Genomic DNA, 18582 nt, shown 5'->3' with positions numbered 1-18582 from the left:
ACTGATGAAAAGATCTTTTTTTCAATAGTTAGGATGTTTACATGGCAAAAAAATAATGAAATGTAGTATTAAATGTAGTAGAGTCAGTCTATGTGTGTGTATCTGTGCATGTATTTATATATTTATCCACACAAATATTTTAAAGAATATATTGCATAAATATCACATTAAGAAAAAAATATGTCTTTAATATATTTAATTAGATATAAAGGGAGTTAGATATAATATGCTCAGTCAGTTCATTTTTTGTCATTTTGTTGTTCTCATGATATGTGACTTTCAGAAATAAGACCTAGTAAATATTCTAGAATGAAAATTTGCTTTTTTGAAAGAAATGATATGGTCTTAGATATTTGGCTTATGATACAAATTACAAACTTTGATTATTTAAACACAGAGTGTTCTGAAATAAATTTGTTGATTTATATTATCTAGTAATGACATTTTAATACACATGATCAATTTTATCATTTTCATAATTAACCCCTAACTAGGCACATGCAAAACATAATTCAAATTATTAATTATAAAGGTCAACTTACTTTATAAATTTTATTTCAAATTTTCTTGCAAAATAAAAATTATAAACACTTGCATCCACCAGGCATGCACCTTGGACTATATAGAACATTTAAGATATAATTATTTACAAAATAGTATAGTTTTCTATTACTAGATTGAGAGACATATCAGAAATTTGGATTAAAAAGTAAAATATAGCACTCCTTTACTTAAACCTGACCACAGATACCAGAATGTTAAAAACAAAACAAAACAAAACAAAACAAACAAACAAAAAAACTGTAGATGGGAGAGTAAGATATAAATATAATTAGCTATCTAGGCTGTCTCTATAATTATTTAATTTCATGCAACTTAATTTTCTTCACAATTCTAACATTATTAAAACTTGCCTTGGTCTATTTACATCAGTTATTTAATGTACTTTTTAAAACAGCGTTTACTGAATCTCTGTTTCTTAAAATTAAGACACCAAACAAATAAACTCCCAAACAGTTCAACTGTTGGACTGTTTTATGAAGATAGCCACAATTACTAGACTTTTAATGATAATAAGATGGCATTGTCAGTCACTGGACTTCTTAGGTTTGGCAATAAAAGGCTGTACGGGCCAAGGGCAAACTGTATCCTTCACCCTCTCAAGTTTCACTGAAAAGTAAGCGACAAAAGATAGATTCATACAATAAAGGGATACAAATTTATTGATGTGCACAAGAGAATCACAAAGTGATTACCACACCACACAATAGGGAACAGATGGCTATATATCCTTCTCTTAGGGAAAGGGAAATATAAAGTGTGGATGATTTTAGGGGATAGTAAATAATTTTTAGAGGGAGTCAATGGGCTTGAAGAACATACAGTCACCTGGGACAAAGTCTGCTGGGTTGGCAGAACACTGGTTTGTCAGTAAAGTCTCTTCAGGTGTGTTGATAGACTTCAGTCTTCCTGCAATATAAATTCAGCACAGAGAAGGGACCAGAGATACTTATTTTCTTTTTTGTTCTATCCAGACTTTAGCAGATAAGGTAACTTCCAAGAACAACTTCATCCTGTTCTTTGGAAGAAACAGGATTGAGAGACAGGAAGCGTAGGCTCAGATGAGAGACGTTGAGGCTTCTTCAGTTTAGCACATCAAAGTGTCATATTTTGGTGTATTGGTTTCTGAGCTCCAACGAGGCCATGAAGACAGAAACATGATTCATACAATATTCCTGATTTTTAGATCACAAAGACTAGTGAGAAAGATTTATATGCTCCCAAATATTTCAAGTTAAAGTGTAAATAGAAATGTATAAAATATACTATAAACACACACAACTTCAACTAATTATGAATTCAAGGAACAGAGAAGAATGGTAGAGTCAAGATAAATTTCATTGAGCACATAATATTAGAGCTTAATTTAAAAAAATAAATCCTTTTGTGGATTAGGGAAGTAGAGAAAGGGGGTCCATGAAAAGAATTAATGTGAATAAAAATGCACATTGTTTGTTTTCTGATAAACTTATTTATTTCTTTTTTTATTATTGTTTGAGCTATAATGCCATGAAAAGAAATGCTGAGCACTCTAGGATTCTACTTTAAGTTGGAAACCATAAATATATACGCCTCCAATTTTCTTGGCAATATGATTTTTTTCGAGCAACACAAAGCTGCCAAGTGCAGAGTCTAGAGTGGGAAAATTTAAGTTCAATGAACATTATTTTCAGGCATGAACAACATTTGGGCAGGTACAATTTTTAGTAACTTAAAATTAAGACACCAAACAAATAAACTCCCAAACAGTTCAACTGTTGGACTGTTTTATGAAGATAGCCACAATTACTAGACTTTTAATGATAATAAGATGCATATTTCAAATCACCTCTCCATGCGAACTGTTCTTACACTGCAGAAAACATAATTATGAAATTTAAAAAAAATACATGTTTTTTTTTTCTCTGAAACTGAAACAAATACAGTTCTGATATGGTAACAAGAAAAATGTAGTTCAGACAATGATTACTCACTACTGTTGTTATATTGAAGTTCTTTCCACACCGTGGAGACAGGCAGCTTCTTCATGCACTCAGATAATTTGCTTTTATCTTCCTTTGCTACCTCAGGTCAATAGTCCATTAATATTTTATAGTCTCTCTTCTACCACAGTACTTCCACTTATGGTGTGATAGCATTCTTTAAAGGAGCTCCAGTATCTTTTTCATCAGTTCATATCATTTCCATGCTTCTGTGGAATAATTGGTGAGAGGTTTGAATATTCAAATTTTCATTAACAGCTTTTCATAATGTATAAGCTACATAGGCATTTCCTAATTGGTCCATTCTTAACCATTGAAAACAAATGTTCTATTCTGAAGCATTGCAAACATAACAATCACCTGTGATATTTTCACTTTAAAAAAAAAATGGTATTTTTCCCCTCCCCTCAAAAGTGTCATCAAGTAATTTGTGGCAGGATCAGATATGTATATTTTATCAAGCACTGTAGGTGACCCTGATTCAGGTAGTATAGGGATAACAATTTGAGAAACATTGTCAAAAGATATATTGTGCTGAATATTATTTTGGCATTTAGATGGTCTTTTAGAAATATTCATTGTTTAATCTTTCTTCACAGTGCAAAGCTCTGTGGCATGTTAAATAATTTCCTAGCAGCAGTTTGAGGAACTTTACTGGTAGTAATGAAGACTAACATTTAATTTGTACTTACTTTCTGGCTCATAGATAGAAAAAGAAGTTTACTTATAAGTTTAGAAAGGTGTCTCTCTCTCCTTTCTTCCTTCGCTCTATCGTTTCAGAGGGGTTCTGCCCCACGCTAGGAGGAAGGAATGCCACATAGAGAAGCCAAGAAGAATCTGAACAAACAAGTCTGGCTAGATCTCATTCTCAGTCCACTACCATTAGATCATACCCTTTTGTCCAATCATATTTCTACTCAGCTGTCAATTTTTCATCGAATCTAAGCATAAAAATGGATAATTTCCCCTGAGTCTTTGGGTCTTTATTTCTGAAGTCTCCCACATCATGTACAAATTTGATTTAATCAAATTGTTATGCTTTTCTCTTGTTAACCGTTTTGTTGTTGTTGTTATGACAGCATCGGTTGTGAGCCTTATGACGGGTACGGAAAGGTATCACAACTTTCAGCACCTACAATTGAAAGAAATGATCAAATATTTACATGTCTAATACAGTCTATATACCTTTTCTCCATCCCTATTCTTCCCAATGGGGTGTGATGTGCCCCACAAAAGTAAGTTGAAATAACCACAGAACCTTAGACAAATACTTAACATTTGCAGTCTGAGCTTCCAATTTCAGCCCTACATCAAATGAATTCTATCTGCCTCAGAGCTTCTGTATTTTTTTTTCCATACCATATCTAAAGTTCTATTTTAAAATCTACCTGACCTTGCTTTGTGCATATCTCTTACATTGTGTTTCACTAATTTTCGACATAAGCCCTGTGTTGATTAACATGATAGATCTGTGCTCTTCTATTTGATATGACTCTTCATCATCAAAGATTCTTCCCCAACTGTGTGCCTTTTGCTTGGAATATCCCTTATCCACCTCATTATTTTTCCAATTTTAGTCACTTTAGGCATACATTAAAACGAATAAAAATTTCATAAACATTTCCCTAATTTCAAACTTGTATTCCAAGCTTCAGGAAATTGGAAATCGGGGAACTAAAACTATGAGTCCAGAACGAGGTGTTCCATGACAATTGATGTGACTTTGCTCATGATCAGCAAAATTATATGTTTAAAATAAACTAACGTGCGGAATAAAATGTTTAAATGTTTTTGCAGAAAAAAGATATACATATTAGCTAGAAATTACTAACTTAATATTCAACATTCTGAAAATCTAACTTAAAACTGTAATATACTTTCCAAATTTAGACTTAATTTTCTATGGTCCTTGAGATAGAATGAGCAAGAACTTAGGATCCACATTAAAGATTTCTTTTAAAATCTACCTTGTTTTAAAATAAAAACTTTACAAAAAATTAACAGAGATTAACTGACTAAAGAACAATTTCTGACTCAGGCAACCCCCAGAATCACAGCAGATTCATAGAAACTACAGTGCTACTGCAGGGTTGAAGATTATGGTCAGGAAAAGGAAAGTGAAGTATAAAAACAGAAGTGAGGGCTGGGTGTGGTGGCTCAGCCTTTAATCCCAGAACTTTGGGAGGCTGAGGTAGGAGGATCACCTGAGGTCAGGAGTTCAAAACCAGTCTAGCCTACATGGTGAAACCCCATCTCTATTAAAAATAATAATAAAAAAAGAAATTAGCTGAGCCTGGTGGTGGGTGCCTGTGATACCAGCTTTTTGGGAGACTGAGGCAAAAGAATCACTTGAATCCAGAAGGGATAAGTTGCAGTGAGCTGAGATGGAGATCATGCCATTGTACTCTAGCTTGGGTAACAAGCGCAAGACCCCATCTCAATTAAAAAAAATAAAAATAAAAATAAATAAATAAATAAAGAGGTACAGACAGTTGGATTGGTTATGGTTACAGCTCACAGTAGCTTAGTGTTTGCCTTATTTGAACATGGTTTGAACAGTTGGGCACTTTTTGACAAAACTCAGTGATTGTCACAAAAGTAGGTTACAGTCTATTTACACATTCAGTTACGTTGCTGTTCACTGTATATGGGAAAAAAAAAAAAACTTTAGGCAGAACTTAAAATATGTAAGGAGGCAGATTCAAGTAAAACTTAATTTAACACTTAACATTCTAATTAACAAAACTAGAGATACCTTTATTTTCATTTTTTATGGGTTTATAAAAGTTGTACCTATTTTAGGGGTACAAGGGATATTTTAATACTGTATGCAATGTGTAATGATCAAGTAAGAGTAATTGGGTTTTCCATTAACTCAAATCCATCCTTTCTCTGTGTTGAGAACATTAAAATTATTCTTTTCTATTTTAAAATATATGATAAATTATTAACTATAATTTTCCTATTATACTAACAAATACTAGAGCTTAATCTTTATATCTAACTATATTTTTGTATCTATTAGCCAAGTTACAAAAGCACTGCTACAACTTTTAAAAACTCAATATGTTGAAGATAATGTATATTTCTGTCTTAGAGCTAAGATTTAATTTAGCAATTACAACAATACATTAAAAGAAGAATCATTGCAAAGTAAAAAATTATGTGGAGGAAGGAATGAACCTCAGCATAAGCCATCAACTGGTCATGTCCTTCCTTATTTTTCTGTTCCTTTTCTTTGTCAAATTGTGCTTAGATAGTGTTAGCAGAAATTCTTCCCTTTACAGGCATTAGAAAGTTGTCTGGTTGCAATTATATAAGTTAACTACCGGGACTAGGAGGATGAAAGAAGTAGCTGAGAATAGTTGTTTGCAGTTGTACAATCACTCCAACCTATTCAACACAAAAATTTAAAATATATTTTAAAAATATCCAAATGCATGGCCTAAGAATATAGGACAACTTTTACACAGTTTGTATTAGATATAATGTGTCAGTAAATTAAATATAAATTTGGTGATTCATTAGAATCTCTAATGTTCAAGAGTTCTAAATTAATATTTGTATATATATAATGTTTTCAATCTGGGTTCGAAGATGTTCTGCTCTACCAGTTCAGTGGTGGAGTAATAAGAAGAAAGTTCTAGCCAAGTAAAAAATCTATGTACTACTGTTTAATTTAAAGGTTTTTCACAACCAAAAATAGATTTGGAAATCATGGATGAATACTATAATTAATAAATAAGAACAAATTCTACTTTTTTTGCTGAATGCATTTTTATTAGCAGAGCACTGAAAGGGTTTAGTAGCATTGTTATTTTAGTACTGTAATTCTATTCTTTTAATGAAGATATATTGAGACTTATATACCTAAGTACCATTTTCTCTAGCCTATTATCTCTAGAAGTAAAATAAAGGACCAGTAAATACTCTGTCCTTAAGAAGTTCACCATCAAGGGCAGTAGTTCTCAATTTTGAATTAGCATAAGAATGACCTGGAGTGCTTATTTACAGTTCAGCTACTATCTGCCACCACCTTTTGATTGGGTAGTTTCTAAGGGGGGGGGGGCAAATTAGTAATTTTACCATAATCATATGATTCTAATGCTGGTGCTATAGTGTTATGCTTTTCAGAAAATGTTGTAAATAAATATATAGATGCAAATGTTATCTATATAAAGAGGCTAGAGAGGAGGATAAATAATCTTAGAGATAAGAAATATAGAAAGCTTCAAAGGAGTGACTTTTTAGTTGAATATTTAACAAAGTAAAATTTTTTAATTATAGAAAAAGGATAGTCCATTTCATGAAAAGAAGATAACATTACAAAAAAAAATAAAGGCATGGAGGCATGAGACAATATTGTTGATTTGGAGACTAGTAGGGACATTTATGAAAAGGAGAAATAGGACACAGATTTTTTGTAGCAAATGATAAAAAATACGTAAGAATATTAAGAAACATCAGTATATAAAGACATTGCATGTCATGCTACAATGTCTGCGTGTTATACCATTGGCAAAACTGGGTTTGAAGCAATAGAATAATCTAATTTAGAGTTTTCAAAAATAAAATTTTAATAAATAAATCTGGTAGAAAAGTGAAAAGTACAAAAAAGAAGATATTTTTAGATTGAAAGTCTTCTTTTGTATAATTTGATATTTGTGAAAAGTTTGGGAAATATCATAACTTTTTCATAAATTTTAGATAACAAAAACAATTGATTACCTATGGTTAAACTAATATAATATGGTTTTACTGGTATCTTTCAATGTTCAAAGATGCTGAATGTGGACTTGAGCTTTTAACTACTCAAAACGTTGAATTAGATTATTTACTTTATTAACGGTTTTACCCAGGGTTCTTTAGTACTTTAAGAAAATTGAAATGTAAGTTGATCAATAAATCCAGCAAAAAAAAAGAGAGAGAGAGAAAAAAAAACTCTAAACAACTTCTAAGAAAATTTGTCCCATAAATCAGACCATTTATAATCCAGTGGAGGAAATAGTACAAGTTAACCCAGAGGCTTTTAAATCCACTCTATAATTAAATACCATCTTTGCTTCCAGAAAGGTCATGATCAAAAGCAGTTGGTCATATATACATATGCTTTAGAGTTTGGGAATGATAAAAACTGAGCAGTAGATTATAATTCTTAATTTAAAATTAATCCCCCTGGAGATGGGGAGAGGCAGATAAGGGCAATAGCTTTCCTATTTGAGAGTACCATATGTGAATCTAGGTGTTTTGTGCTGCTGAGTACTCTGCTTAAATATCTGAGAAATACACACATCCATACATGCATGTGTCCTAAATTAACCCCATTCAAGTCTCTGTAGAATTTAGGCTTTAAATGGGTAAGAGTTGACACTTGTGCCCAAGAATGAGATGGGGAAATTGTGCCACTTTTTAATTAAATCATTTACTATATTCTATATTAAACATGTTTGTCTTTCCTATTGCTAAAAAAAAAAAAAAAAAAAAAAAAAAGTCCTGTGTCCTAAAACAGTACTATAAAGGAGATGAATGAGCAGACTACCTTGTGACTCACATCAGTACTGTATGGCACCAAGAGTTTAACCTGGAGAAGTAGACTTTTGGGAATGCTGCAAAAATGTGCACTGGATAGTATGGACTGGAATGGGATGTGGGGAGAGTAACCCAATATAAGATTCTAGAGAAGTGCACAGATGGGATCAGCAATATTAGGACAAAAATTTCAATTAGAAATTACCCAATCCACTGAAAAAAAAATCAGCTGAGAGGAAATGAACTCAAACATCTGGATTAGGTTATAATGAAGACATGAAAAAGCCATGAACTCTGAGCTTGCCCCGCTAAAAAGGTAGGACATTTCTGTCATAAGTCATTGAGTTGATGAGGCTTATTGCCCACAGCCGTGTCATATGATTGAACTTGCTTACTTGTGTTCTTCATAAGGTTCCTCTTAGCCAATGGAAAAAAGTTAGGAAGAAAAATGGGAATTGACAGAATTTAAATATATACCAAAAACCAATAACTAAAATTGGATTAAATAATTCTTTTGTCCTAGGCATGAGATGACTTAGATAGGGACCACAAGTTTATGAAAATCTGCAGGAGAGGTCTTGTTACTTCCTCTCCCCATGCATTAGATGGCTTGGAGTTCAATGAATTTATTTGGAACTAGATTACTTGCTCTAGGTTACTTACTTAATCAATGCAAGTGTCAGTTTCCACATCAGTAAATCTGAATAATGATCCATAGCTTTAAGGATGACTATGAGAAAGAAATTAGCTATGCAAATCTAATCACCCTAATCAATGACAAATTCATAACAAGATCTTAGTATATGTTAGATGTTAGTGATTTATTCATTAAATATATTTCTAAACGTATGGTACACCAGCTAAACATGATTTAGAAATATAAAATTGTGAAACCACAGAATTTTAAATTAAATTCTGCAAACAAAATCAATGGTCTCTTAATGCACTGTTTCTCTAATAGTACACAGAGATTATATAAATATATTTTAAAATTATACTCAGTTTCAGAAAGTTTTGGCAGGTCACGGTGACTCATGCCTGTAATCCCAGCACTTTGGGAGGCAGAGGCAGGTAGGTCACTTAAGGCCAGGAGTTTGAGACCAGCCTGGCCAACGTGGCGAAACCTCATCTCTACTGAAAACAACAACAACAATAGAAAATTAGCCAGACATGAGGCTTAGACACAAGAATCGCTTAAACCTGGGAGGTGGAGGTTGCAGTGAGCCAAGTTCATGTCACCACATTCCAGCCTGGGAGACAGAGTGAGACTGCATCTCAAAAAAATAAAAAGAAAAAAGAAAAAAAAATTATGATAATCATTTATTGAGATATAATATCTGTACAAATAAATATACTTTTTCAAAACAGCTGGCAAAGCATTCTATATAAAAAATTTTCATTGAACAAAATTCTTAAAATAGATAATAAAAATTCATTCCAGATACATAAAATATATCAATTCTGTCAGTATTTTATTTCATTAGTTAGAACATACTAAAATAAATATATTTTCAAAAGGTTAAATTTTACTCTCATAACCTAAATTATTGTATGTAACACTTTTATATAGAATCTACTGACATTGTCATTGAATTTTTTTTAATGAGCACATTCACACTTCCTGTTTTAGTTATTCAAAATTGTCCTACATGCACATACTTTGATTTCCATTGCCTGTCTACTAATTTTTAAATCTTCTCCTGCCAAAAACATGTTTAAATAGGAAAACAATAAAGAACCTTATTATTACAACTTGATTATTTTTTGATGCATAAGCATTTCACAAAAAGCAAAATTCAGCTCTACCTATGCTAATATTTGGCTGATTAAATCACATGTCTTGGTGTAGGAAGATCTCATGTTTTTCTACAGTCACAGAAAAATTCTGCATTGTAAGAGCAAAAGCTGTTCACTCTACTATTCGTTGAGGAGTTTATATTAGAAACATGGAGTATTTTTATGACTGATAAAGCCATAATTAAGTAAATAGCTAATTCTACAGTTGAGGCAAATATGAAGTACTTTTGTAATGTTCTTGACATTTCAGTTTCTATTAAGCTTTATGTTGTGCCAAAGGAATATGAAATAACAATTCTCCTTAAAGAAATTGATGACCAACTTCAAGCAAAAACAGCCATTAAAAGGAAAAATTGTGTTTTATGTTCAGGACAAATATTCTTTCAAAATGTGATAAAATCATACTCAACAGTATAAAACTTAATGGACACCACAGACTGCCAGGTATCATAAATGATTCTCTCATAGAAAAAGCTATTATGTTTAAAATATTTTCTTTTAAACAATGGCAATGGCCACCTTGGGGATTAACTTGATGTATAGAGTAGGTAGCCTGTGAATGTTCTTGAATGCTTTTTGGTTTTTAAGAGTAAGTTGGTTACTTAGATTGTTTGAAATGTTGCAAGGCACATTATATCTCTGTGCTAAGATGTCATCTATTTTATCATGTAACATCAATATTTTATTAGATTGGGGATAGGAGATATGAGACACTTAACTATACATCAGTTTTCTTTACCTTTCTGAGAATAGCATAAAAGTTCATTTCAATATAACAACCAAAATTTGAGAATATCAAGCAAATAACAATGAGTAGCCAGCAGCCCTCACACAAGGCTGGTTGGACTAAATTTTATGAGGGAAAAAAATCACAGACAGTACAGAAATGAGTGCAGTGTTCCATCATCTCAGTGCACAAAAGTCTAGCAGGCCCAGCCATAAGAATCCATTAAAGGTATCCTGACCCTTCAATTGCAGGGCATTTAAACTGCATTGACTCCTCTGCTGAAAAGATCAACAGCAGTTAACAGGCAGTTTGTGGTCTCTGGCCATGCTTTTCTGCTAACTCAGAACTCATAGTTGGGCAATACCAGCTATCCTTCCCAGCTATGATTAAAAAGTTTGGGTTGAAGCCTTTACCACAGCATGAAATGTGGTGAAAGAGACTGATTCACAACCATGACAAGCTCAAGATGTGACCTCTTTGAAATTTAAGTAAGCAATCTATTCTACTTGAGTCAGTAAGAGCTTGGTGTCTAGGCAGTGCAGTGCTGTTGAGAACACTAGAAGACAGAAAAGTTAATAAAGGAAAGAAGGACAAAAGATATTTTGAAGACTGTCACTAAACTATGGGCACAGGGAACACAGACCTGTTCAAATAAATCATTCTCAAAATATAGATTGAAGCTTTTGAGCTTATTAAATAAAGGGATCACCAGTGTTGATCAGTAATTTGTGGGACTACATAAATTGTCTGAAACTCAATCATACCTCATCACCTTTGCCCTTGGTAAAACTTCCCTTCTCTGCATGGTTGTTTGTGATATAGCCAACTTATCCCTCATCTGACTAACCCAAATCCCAACATATCCCCATGACTTAGAGTTGATCAAAACAATGTAAGTAAGTTCCTCTCTTAACATGTGATTTCATTAAACTAGCCAATTGACAGCTTCAGACAGAAAGCCTAAGGGATAATGCCCATGGACACTAATAAAGATGCAGTCCGACTAGTTCTCTTCCTTTTACCTTTCTTTCTCTCTCCCTTTCTCTCTCTCTCTCTTCTCTCTTTATTACATACAAACACACACACACACACACTACCTGCTGGTTGAGCTTCTTGCTGCCTTCAAACGTCCCTTCAGCCTCCTCTAACCCCCTATTCTATCTGGGACACGTAAGTAATATATTTCTTCCATTTCATTTTCATTTATTGTGGTTTTATTTTTCTATTGTCTCATACCTGACCGCACACAATCCTAGCTTTCTCAATCAGGGCTCTCATAGAAAATGGCTTTCTTGGCTTATGGCCACTCTTATGAAAGATACACCTGAAGAAAAAATTTAAAAAGAAATTGTAACAATAGAAATTACAAAAATAAAAGTGAGAATGTGAATTAAGGGAATTTTCAGGTAAAAAAAAAGACACAGAAATATTGTCAGTGGAATTACTTCAAAAGCACTAAAATAACTGCTTCAGGTTAATGGCTGTTTACTGAAACTATCAACTGTTCCAATAAACACCTTATTTTAGGTTTAGAACATTTTCTTATAATCCTGGGAAATATTGAATGATTAAACTAAAATAAGATAGATGTCAAAAATGTGCACTCTCACATACTCTTTTAGGCATTTACTGCAGCTCATAGCCAGTGCCATAAAACAAGAAAATAAATAAAAGGCATAAAGATTTGAAAGGGAAATGTAATATTCTCATTATTAAAAGATTATGATTATTTACATTAAAAAGTCTAAGGAATCTACAAGATGACTACTATAACTAGTTGTATTAGGGGATCAGGAATACTTCATGTTATAGGATCATAATGTATTATCAATTGTGATTTTATATATTATAACCCAATAATTAGATAATAAAATTTAAAAATAACATTTATTGTAGCATAAAAATTCTAGTTCTTGGGAATAAATTCAACAAAAAAGTTTAAGACTTCTACATAATAAACTACAAAACAATGATAAAATAAATAAGAATATCTAACAAATACAGTACAGTCATAGATTCAAAGACTCAATATTAAGATGCTAGTTTTTCCTAAATTGATCTTCATATTCAAAACAATTCCATTCATAATCTTAACAGACTATTTTTTTGTAGAAATGCATTAGTTGAGTCAGTATTACAAAAGTCCAAACTATATACAAAATCTTAAAACAATCTTGAAAAAAAAGGAAAAAAATGGAGTACTGATGTTATTGATTTTCTGTCTTTCCATAATGTTTTATTAATAAAGATTGAATGGTTTTGCCCTATTGAAAAACAATAAGATCAATGGAACAAGTTAGAAAGCTGAGAACTAAACCTCTATTTATTTGGTCAATTGATTTTCAACAAGCTGTCCTGGTAACATAATTCAGAAAGGAAAGTCTTACGACAAATTTAGTAAATATGTGAGGAAAGAAAATAATGTTGACGCCTCCCTCAAACCACCTGCAAAAGGTAATTCACAATTGGCCAAAGACTTAATTGCAAAAGCTTAAATTTTAAATGAAAAGTACAACTTATGGAAAAAAAGAAAATGCTTTCTGGCATTGATGAGGGTTTTGAATGCAAGGATATGTTCATCTGTCAAATTTATTCAAATTATATGTAAGATCTGTATATTGCACTATATATGCAATTTTTTAAATTTATTAAGAGATAGATACTCACTGTATTGCCCAGGTTGGTCTCTTGAAGGTCACTTGAACTATAGGTTCAAGATTCACCTCAGCCTCCCAAGTAGGTTGGACTACAAACACATGCCATTACTGCAGGCTTATGTTCTATTTGAAGTTTATTGCAAATGTAATTTGCTGAGTCAAGGCACAGATATGGTCATGTCCATAATGTGGTAAGCAACTGACAATTACATCTGGAATGAAATGCAGTCTAGACTTCCTGACTACTTGAGAATGCGAGTATAAGAGCAGAAAAGAAAGGAGAGAGAATTGTATGGACCTTGTTCTCTACAATGTAGCTTTGTAACTCTTGATATCTTTCCCACCTCCTGATTCTTGGGTACCTAAAAGATAACTAAAACCTAAATGAGATTCCCACTACATGGTGATATTAATGACACATAACATTAATAGAGTATTGCAGAGTGTCCTACAGTAAATAGTAGTGTGTTGGATGTACTGCTGCAATCTATACCTGGGTGTTCTGTTCTAGCAGTATTTTGTGTTTGAACTCCACAGATTAATGGCTTAGGGATGGCCACTGATCTTGTTCCAAGTTGTCTGGGATAGAGTTCTGAGACCATAAAGGATGTTTCATTGGTTGAATCTGTAGTGTCTGGATATTTTAGTAATTATTCACAAAGAGTTGTAGGAAAGCTTTCTGAAGGAGATGAAACCTCAATTGATAGGAGCTTTAAATATATCTATGACTTAGCAATGCAAAGGAATTAGGGAAGAGGATAAAGAAGAGGACCTTTTAGCTATCTATATTATTTTCAAATATGTGAAATAATCTCGTTCTCCCAAAGGAGACATATATTTTTAAAATAATGTTTTATCTATTCTTTACAAATAAAATCATTACCTGTATATCTGTATGAAATTATAGAAGGTAGATAACCTATGTAAACCTAGCATAAATTTCTAAATCTGTATGTTCAAAATATTTATTCCTTATTTGTTTGTGTCACCAAAGCACTTTGTTGTTTTTATTTTATTATATCAATTACTATTTGCAATTTTCATTAAGCACAAGTTTATTTTCATAGGAATTACAGCATGTTTACTTACAGTGCACAAGAAAAAACGAGTGCAATGTGTAAAAATCAGTAAACATATAAAATGTTCTCCTTCTTTACCTTTCTGTTTTATTAGTCTTATCTGGTTGATATTTCCTTAAGCATAAAATAATAGTAAATTTAGTTCACTCCGATTATTTATATTTTACTTTTTCTATATGGAAACTCATATCACAGATAAACGAATAACCTAGATTATAATAACTCAAATTTAAGATGATTTTTACATGGTTAATAGTTTGTGATTCACGTCTGAAGCAACCCAGAAACGTGTGCTAACTTGACATCTGACATTTAATAAAGTACAAAGATATAATGGTGAATGAGCCCATTTCATTTCTCAAATAAGGATAAATAATTAAATGCACTCTACTTTAATAATTTACTTTTTAAAAAAGTAATGAGCTGTAGTTTTGACTTTCTGAAGCATTTTTGTTTGGAGTAGAGTGTTGTATTCTATGGCTGCTGTAACAAATTACCACAAATTTACTGATTTAATACACATCTGGAGTTCAGAAATATAAAATGTGTCTCATTCTGCTAAAATAAATATATCAATTACTACTTGCAATTTTAATTAGCACAAGTTTAATGAAAGCAGGGCTGCATTCCTTTCTGGAGGTTCTAGGAGACAATCTACTTATTTGCACTTTTTAGCATGTAGAGGCTGGCAGGATTTTATTTATTATTTATTTATTTTTTGGCTCAAGGATAATTTCCCTGTCTTAAGGTTAATCAATCAGTAACCTTAATTCCATATGCGAACTTAATCCCCCTTGGTCATGTAATTTAGCATATATCACAGATTCTGGGGAGTAGGATTTGAAGACAATATTTTGCCTACCACAGTCTGCCCTTGTCCTCTAAAGATTCATATCTTTCCCATATACTAAATATATCCGCCCTGTTCCAACATCCCCAAAGATCGCATTCCATTACAGCATCAACTCAAAATCCAAAATAACATGTCATAACTAACATTAGTTCAAAAATCCCAAATTTCATAATCTAAGTAAAGTATGGTTGAGATTATGGGTCTATACCATGTTGGGTCAAAGTTTCTCTCCATCTATTAATTATGAATTTCAAAAAAAAAGATATCTACTTTTAAAGCACAATGATTTGAAAAACATAGACCAATTATAAGTATTTTTATTTTAAAAGGTAGAAAAATGAAAGAAAAAAATGAGTCACCAGTTTAAAATAATTGTTAATTCCAGCCATGGAAACTCCGTTTGGTTTCAAGGCCAGGGACTAATTCTTAGGTAGGTATCAGGTAAATAAAGACTGAAAAATAATAAGAAAATATAAGTTGTCTTCCATTTCCTCAAATAATTTATTTACTAGTTTAATAATATAAATTAACTCAGAGGCAGAATTTTGTCTAACAGAACTCTCTACTAAGAAAAAGAAGTCTTTTATTTTCATTATTATTATTTTTTTTAGACAAGTCTCACTGTTGCCCAAGTTGGAGTGCAGTGGTGCGATCTCGGCTTACTGCAACCTCCACCTCCTGGGTTCAAGCGATTCTCCTGCCTCAGCCTCCTGAGTAGCTGGGACTATGGGGCATGCACCACTATGCCCAGCTAATTTTTGAATTTTTAGTAGAGACAAGGTTTCACTATGTTGACCAGGCTGGTCTTGAACTCCTGACCTCATGGTTTGCCCACCTCGGCCTCCCAAAGTGCTGGGATTACAGGTGTAAACAACCACGCCTGGCCAAAAAAGAAGTATTTTATTCAAATAAATAGGAATATATATTAATTTACTTTTGACTCTAAAACCTCCAAGCAGATTTGAATAGGTATTTATAAGAGCAATGATAAACTGAAAAAGTATTTATTGATTCAGTCTACAGAATTTTTGAGTCTTAACTCAAGGGATGTCTTCTAGCACATTTGATATAGTCATTTTTAGATTTAGAAAATATTGTTAAATATTTAACAATTGCTTCAGTTACTTCCTCTTACATTGGAGAAAGAACATTGACCTAACCTGAATGAGATAGTACCTAAAGCAATTATTTCATTTCTTAACTATTACTTAAGTTTATCATTGCTCTTGTAAATACCTACTCTAATCTGCTTAAAGGTTTTACAGTCAAAGGCTTCAGAGTGAAAAGTACATAAATATATATTCTAATTTATTTGAATAAAATACTTCTTTTTCTTAGTAGAAAACACTGTTAGTCAAAAATTTACCTCCAGATTAATTTATATTATTAAACGAATAAATTGTCTTAGGGAATAGAAGCCAACTTATATTTTATTATTATTTTTCAGTCTTTATTTTCCTGCTACTTACCCAAGTTATAATTGGTTATGTTTATCAAATATAATAAAGCCCCATCAGGTGCAAGGGATAAAATATATATGGACGTTTATTTTATGTTTTTTTAAAAATTGGAAATTCATTTCTGGCAGAATAAAAATAGCCATTTTTTAAATACACATGCGTACTTGGCTCACTGCAACCTCCGCCTCCTGGGCTCAAGCAATTCTCCTGCCTCAGCCTTCCAAGTATCTGGGATTACAGGTGCACGCCACCACACCTCGCTAGTTTTTGTATTTTTATTAGAGATGCGATTTCATCATTTTGGGCAGGCTGATCTTGAACTGCTGACCTCAAGTGATCCACCTGCTTAGGCCTCTGAAAGTGCTGGGATTACAGGAGTGAGCAACCGTGCCTGGCCTAGATGGGTTTATTTGCTGTATATTACTTCAGATTACATTTCTTATGTAGAGTGCAGAAAGCAGAATTTTGACAGTAACTCTTATGTTAGAGAAAAATGTACTAATCTTTAATAAGTATGTGATACATATATTAAATATTTAAAAAATAATTATCTTTAAGAGAACTGATATGATGTTGAAGGTTTGCTTTTTTATGCATCAGTTTTTATCTGGTAATGAAAGGAACATTTTTAATTCAACAGTTAAGGATTAAAATGTAAATTGTATGATGTGTTACCCCAAGTGACTGATCACTATTAGTACTATTACTAAGTTCATAATTATTGTTTTTATTTAAATTTAAATTTAAAGTGTTATCTTTTGATTTACTTATTAATCTCAATAATGTTGTTTTTACTATCTCACCTAAAATATTATTTTCTTCTGGATTATAATTTCATAATTGTGTGATATGCAACTTGTTTACCAAAGCGGTATGTCACAATAACAAGTTTGCAAATTTTGGAATTTGACCAACTTGTTCCATATTCTTACTCTGTCATTTACTACTTTTTAGTATTATTAATCTCAAACAGATGACTTTATTTTGCTAAACTTTGATTTTAATGTCTGTTATATGGACCACTCTGTCAAATTTCTTACTTAATAAACAGTATATAGCATTAATTATTACTATATATATAATTAACAAGTTTTGGAGAACATTTTATGTGAGTCTAAATTTATTGATGTTGGTGTACTTGCACAACGTCTTGAATTCATTGTACAAATCCCATAAATAGCCTGACTTTGGTTTTGATGTTTGACTGCTGACAGCTTTCAATACCTACAATTCCCAATTTCTCTTTTGCCTGTGTCTCTAAAAATTGCTAAGGATAGCTTGGTTTTCCTTCCTTTGGCACTAACAGGAAATTCAAACCATGCAAATCCTAGCCATTTGAGGCAAGCCTCAACACAACCCCATTTCCCAATCACATAAAACCCCAAGCCACTTGCCACTGTGCTCTCTTAACTCATTTTTAGACCAGCTTTGGTGCTTGCTGTGCTCTATGCAGAAATCCTCATTTTCCAAGAATTTTAGCCTCATTTTTGCTTTTTGGTGATTATGTGCAACCATTAATCTTGACATTCAAACCAATTATAGGTGAATGGGGATGGAAGGGTGCCTTCTGTTTTTAAAAGTTACTAAAACAACTATGTTAAGCAATTTGATGTTTTATGATTTATTTTTGCTCAATTGTTACATAAATCATGAACTAGTGACATGATAAATATAATCTCTATGATTTAATTTTGTTGATTTATTTGTATGCTCAAAACTCTGTTATAGGTGTTGTACAGTCATGCATCACTTAATGATGGGATACATTCTGAGAAATGCATCATTATGCAGTTTCACTGCTGTGCAAACCTCATAGAGTAGGCCTGCACAAATCTAGATGATGTAGCCTACTACATACCTAGGCTGTATGGTATAGCCTATTGCTGCTAGTCTACAAACCTTTTCAGCATGTTACTGTACTGAATACTGTAGGCAAT

This window comes from Papio anubis, chromosome 2, assembly GCF_008728515.1.
Source record: "Papio anubis isolate 15944 chromosome 2, Panubis1.0, whole genome shotgun sequence".
NCBI lineage: Eukaryota > Metazoa > Chordata > Mammalia > Primates > Cercopithecidae > Papio > Papio anubis.
Note: the sequence above shows the minus strand (reverse complement) of the source record.